Source organism: Elephantulus edwardii, unplaced genomic scaffold (genome assembly GCF_000299155.1).
Source record: "Elephantulus edwardii isolate Elephantulus edwardi_28Jun2011 unplaced genomic scaffold, EleEdw1.0 scaffold00304, whole genome shotgun sequence".
Lineage (NCBI taxonomy): Eukaryota > Metazoa > Chordata > Mammalia > Macroscelidea > Macroscelididae > Elephantulus > Elephantulus edwardii.
In genome coordinates this window covers 415649-420839 of record NW_006400054.1, presented here as the reverse complement: position 1 = coordinate 420839, position 5191 = coordinate 415649, and the positions used below count along the sequence as shown (strand labels likewise).

Below are 5191 nucleotides of genomic sequence, written 5' to 3'. Positions count from 1 at the left end.
GGGCCAATCTGTCACTTCCTCTGGGAGGAATCCAGGAGTCCTTCCAAATCCCATAGGAGTTCCTGGATAACTGCTTACCAAAAGGTTGAAGCTTTGGGTCCACACAGAGGTCAATTGAAAGAAAGATCTGATGTACTACTTTTTTCGGAAAGCCACACACAACTTCCTGGGCCACGATTTCACTCTGACACACGTGGCCTTGCTGTGAGATGGGAACAATTGACAGAAGATAGCAACAATATCCTACTCCTACCAACTGCATTGTTCTGTCAGCCTCCCAACACATCTCGTACCCCAATCATTCATTTATTTATATTAAGTTACATACAAGATTCTGCATGTTATTTTAGTTCATACTTTCAGAAATAGCGGCCTTCTACACTAACAGTGCACAGAACTTGCAAGTTTATATAGAGACTAGAAGAGCAGAGGATGAAGCGTATCAGAGACAAAGGGCTAGGATGGGCCACTTACTTGGCATCAAGTGTGGGCAGAAAAATGAAACCTGTTTTCTCGACAATTTTTAGGTCCAAAACTAAAATTACCCACTACTGTGTTTCTAATTCATCCAAAGTACACTTACTATTTCAACAAATGGCTATAAGCAGTTGTCCTATCAGACTCTGTGGTGGTTGTTGTTGTTATGTGCCGTCAAGATGCCTGTGACTCAGTGACCCTGTGTACAACAGCCCTACACCCTGCTCTATCCTGTGCTAATCTTATTGTCTCTGACACACCTACACTGATTATCCCAGTCACTGAATCAATCTTTCTCATTGGGCATCTTCCTCTCCTGCTCTGTCCCTCCACCCTCCCAGGCATGACGTCCCTCTCCAAGCACTGATCCTGCCTTGCAACATGTCCTAAGTATGTCCAACGAAGCTTCAGAATCCTTGCCTCCAAGGAGCAGCCTGGCTTCACCCTCTCCAGGACGAACTTGTTTGTTCTCCTAGCAGTCCATGGTATATTCAATACTCTTCTCCAACACCATAGTTCAAAGGCATCAATTTTCCTTCTATCATTGTCCAGCTTTCTGATGCATAGCAAGTAAGTGCAAAAGCCATGGCCTGAATCAGACACACCTGAGTCTCCAGACTGACATCGTTTCTCTTCAGTACTCTGGAGAGGTCTCTGACAGCAGAATTTCCCAATGCAATTTGTCTTTTAATTTCCTGGCTGCTGGTACCAAGAGTGTTGATAGGAGAGCCAAGCCAACTAAAGCTGTCAATAATCTCAGTGCCTTCACTGTCTGTCATGATGCTGCCATTTGGCCTAGTGGTGAGAATCTTTGTTTTCTTGATGTTGAGCTTCAATCCATATTGAAGGCTGCAGTCCTTGACCCTCTGCAGCACACACTTCAGGTCCTCCTCAGTTTCAGCAAGCAGGGTTTTGTCATCTGCATAATACAGATTTTTGATGAGTCTACCTCCAATCCTGATGTCAGTCATGGAAAATTCAATGATGATTGAAACACACAGCACTTGTCCTCCTAGAGCTTAAATTCCAGCAGGCAAAAGGCTCAGCACATTAATGAGACAACTGAATTGATCATTTCAAGTAGTAGAAAGTGCTGCAGAGAAAACAAAATAATGTTCCATTTTGTTGTCAAGGTGAGGTAAGACTTGCAAAATGGGTGTTATTTTAAAAATGAAAGATAATCTAGCAACCTAGAATTTTTACATCCAGTGAAAGTGTCTTTTTAAAAAGGATGATGAAGGCACAAGATTCCTTCAGTGAGCTGCTCAGCAAATCCCTCTTCAGAAGCCAATAATAAACAAGGTGGTCAAGAGGTACCATTTAAGGACTCTGCAAATTGACCAAAAAGGGGGAAAAAACCACACCTCAGAGCCATTACTGTCCAGTTTATTTTGACTCGAGCAACTTTCCATTGGGTTTCTAAGGCTGTAACTTTGTTTTAAGAGAAGACAACCGGGGACTCGGCTTGTTGTGTTGCTGCCGAGAACCAGACACGGTCCTGCAGCGGCAGCAGATCTTACAGCCGCCTGACAATGTCGTCTAATTTAGTAGAGCAGCCGCCACCCCTGCACAACAACAGCAATAACTGCGAAGAAAGCGAGCAGTCTTTGCCGCCTCCAGCCGGCCTCAACAGTTCCTGGGTGGAGCTACCGATGAATACCAGCAATGGCAATGATAATGGCAATGGGAAAAATGGGGGGCTAGAACATGTACCTTCCTCATCCTCTATCCACAATGGAGACATGGAGAAGATCCTTTTGGATGCCCAACATGAATCAGGACAGAGTAGTTCAAGGGGCAGTTCTCACTGTGACAGCCCTTCCCCACAAGAAGATGGACAAATTATGTTTGATGTAGAAATGCATACCAGCAGGGACCATAGCTCTCAGTCAGAAGAGGAAGCTACAGAAGGAGAGAAAGAAGTTGAGGCATTAAAGAAAAGTGTTGAGTGGGGTATCTGACTGGTCCAGTAGACCTGAAAACATTCCACCTAAGGAGTTCCACTTCAGGCACCCTAAACGTTCTGTTTCTTTAAGCATGAGAAAAAGTGGAGCCATGAAGAAAGGGGGGATATTCTCTGCAGAGTTTCTTAAGGTGTTCATTCCATCTCTCTTCATTTCTCATGTTTTGGCTTTGGGACTAGGTATCTACATTGGAAAACGACTGAGCACGCCTTCTGCCAGCACCTATTGAGGGAAGGAAGAGCCCCTGGAAATACGTGTGACCTGTGAAGTGGTGTCATTGTCACATTAGTTTATTTGAACTTGAGACCATTGCAAGCATGACCCAACTTACCACCCTATTTTTATGTATCCAAGTTCCAGTAACTTGAAATCCAGTGTTTTTTTCAAACTCTGTTGAGGCATTTTACTAACCTCATTCCCTTTTTGGCCTGTAAGACACTTTAGAATTTCCTAACAGAGTTTACTGTTGTTTAGAAATTGCAAGGGCTTCTTTTCCGCAGATATGCCACCAGCAGATTATAATTTTGATTTAGATCTGTATCATTGATGGTATAAATTATAGTCTTGTGAGATAACTACCATTCCTCTCTTTAAATAAGATCAGGTTAGCATATGATAATAAAACTTCATTTGGGGTTTTTTTTCCTTTAAGGCAAAGGCAAGCTTCCCTAAACTTGAATTTATAGTTATTTTAAAAAGGAAAACAAAAACAACAATCAGCATACACAAAATAAGACACAAAAAAATTTATCCTGGGCAATAAAAGATCTTTTAAACAAAAAAAAAAGAGAAGACAACCCCACTTCCCCTCTTAGAGGACCTGGTGGATTCAAACTGATGACCTTTCTGTTAGCACTCCAGTATAATATATGCTCTGCGGGAAAAGGATGGGCCGTCTCCTCCGATGCAATTAACTGCCTCTGAAAACCCACCAGAGGGTGAGCTAGGGGTCAGTTCCAACTCCATGGTCCACAACAACACTAATGCTACCAGTATAGCCAGTCATCAAATGGAGGAATACATCTGTGAGAAAACAACTAAATTTTTAAAGAATGAGGAGTGCGGCCTGGTAGCTGGGACTGTCCTCATCCCCCGAGTCCCAGTTCTATGGCATGGTAATTCTTCCAGGACATAGTAGATCATGAGAATGGGGCAGTATGTATATTAATAATAGGATTTCAAGAAAGATTGGGGATCCAGGCTTGAGCAGAGGACACGGTCAAGATGGAACCAAATCCAGGCAGTCTCTTTCCACTGTAGAGACCCCTCACCCATTACCCTATGATGTCTGTATTATTACTAGCTGCCAGTGTGTCACAATGACTCTGTGACCACAGAAAGGTTGGCTGCCTGGTCCTGCACCAGCAATGACCAGTCAAGGATCAGACATTGTGATCCCTAGGGTTTTGTCAGCTGAATCTCAGAAGTAGACTTCCAGGCCTTTTTTCCTGGTCTTCGTCTGGAAGCTTCACTGAAACCTGCTTATTATTACAGCAACACACAGGACTCCACTGACTGACAGGTGGTGGCTGTGTGTGAGGTGAGCTGGCCGGACTAAAACCTGGGTCTCCTGCATGGAAGGACAGGATTCCATCATTGAGCCACCACTACTCCAACTATGCAGTTACCATCAACTCACAGCAAACCCATATGACAGAGCAGAACTACACCAGAGATGTTCTTATCTACAATTGTGGGTGTTTTGTTTTTGTTTTTAATGAGGGAGCTGTGCTGTCAACTCAAAGGCACACAGTTCGAATCCACCAGCTGCTTTGAGGAAGAAAATGGGAGATCTCTCTTTGAAGGTAATTTACAGCCTCTGAAAACCCTTCAGAGGGTCAGCTGTGAGTCAGTTCCAGCTCAATGATGCACAACAAAAACATGAGTCTTGAAAGAATAAACCACCAGATCTTTCTCCGACAAAGCCGTTGGGTTGCTTTAAACAACCAACTCTTTGGTTAGCAATTGAGGACTTCATTGTGGTGTCACTAGCTTCCTCTTCTCCCACAAGGCTCAAAACCTAAGAAATCTACTAACATCAACATTTTAAAGGCACAAAAACGAAACCATTTCTTTAAGTAGATCCTGAAAAGGCATGGCCATTTCTAATAAAATTAATAAGCAAAATTCTGAAATACTATAGAAATCATTTGCCAAAGACCAAGAAGAAAGATCATTTTAACAGCAACTGATAGTGATTTTCTCACTAAAATCAGGCCCCCCTCCCTGCATGGCTGCTCGCTGTTAACTGGCATGGCCTGCACATTCGAGACCTGGAGAACACAGAAGAGGCAGCGCAGAGCTGGAAGTGCGGGCTGTGAGCATAAGGAAGCACTTACGTCACAGGACTGAAGCTCCGTTTGCTGAGTCTGAGTACCCTCAAAACACAAGCCTCAGGGGAGCTCTGGTGGCCTAGTGGCAAGAAGCTGTACTGCAATCCCAGAGGTAAGCAGTTCAAATCCACCAGATGCTCTGCCTGAGAAGGAGGGACAATTTCCTCCTGTACCGGTCAGATCTGATTTGATGGTACATGCACAAAAAAAAATAAAAATAAATTTAAAAAAACCCCACAAGCCTCGAAAAAGAAGTTAAATAACTGAGCACTCACAAGAGGCTTAGATAAGAAAGGAAGCATATTTTTAATTTTGATAAATCTATTAAACAGTTAAAACTTAAAAACGAAAATATCCACTCTCTTTAAGTCAATTCCAGCTCACAGTGACCCTCTATCGGGTTTCTGGGACTGGCAA

The 5191-nt window shown here is 43.2% G+C and overlaps 1 pseudogene; it reads left to right on the top strand.

Moving 5' to 3' along the window:
* The first annotated feature begins 2009 nt into the window (after positions 1-2009).
* On the top strand, positions 2010-2670 carry LOC102870652 (annotated as a pseudogene).
* The last annotated feature ends 2521 nt before the right edge of the window (positions 2671-5191 follow it).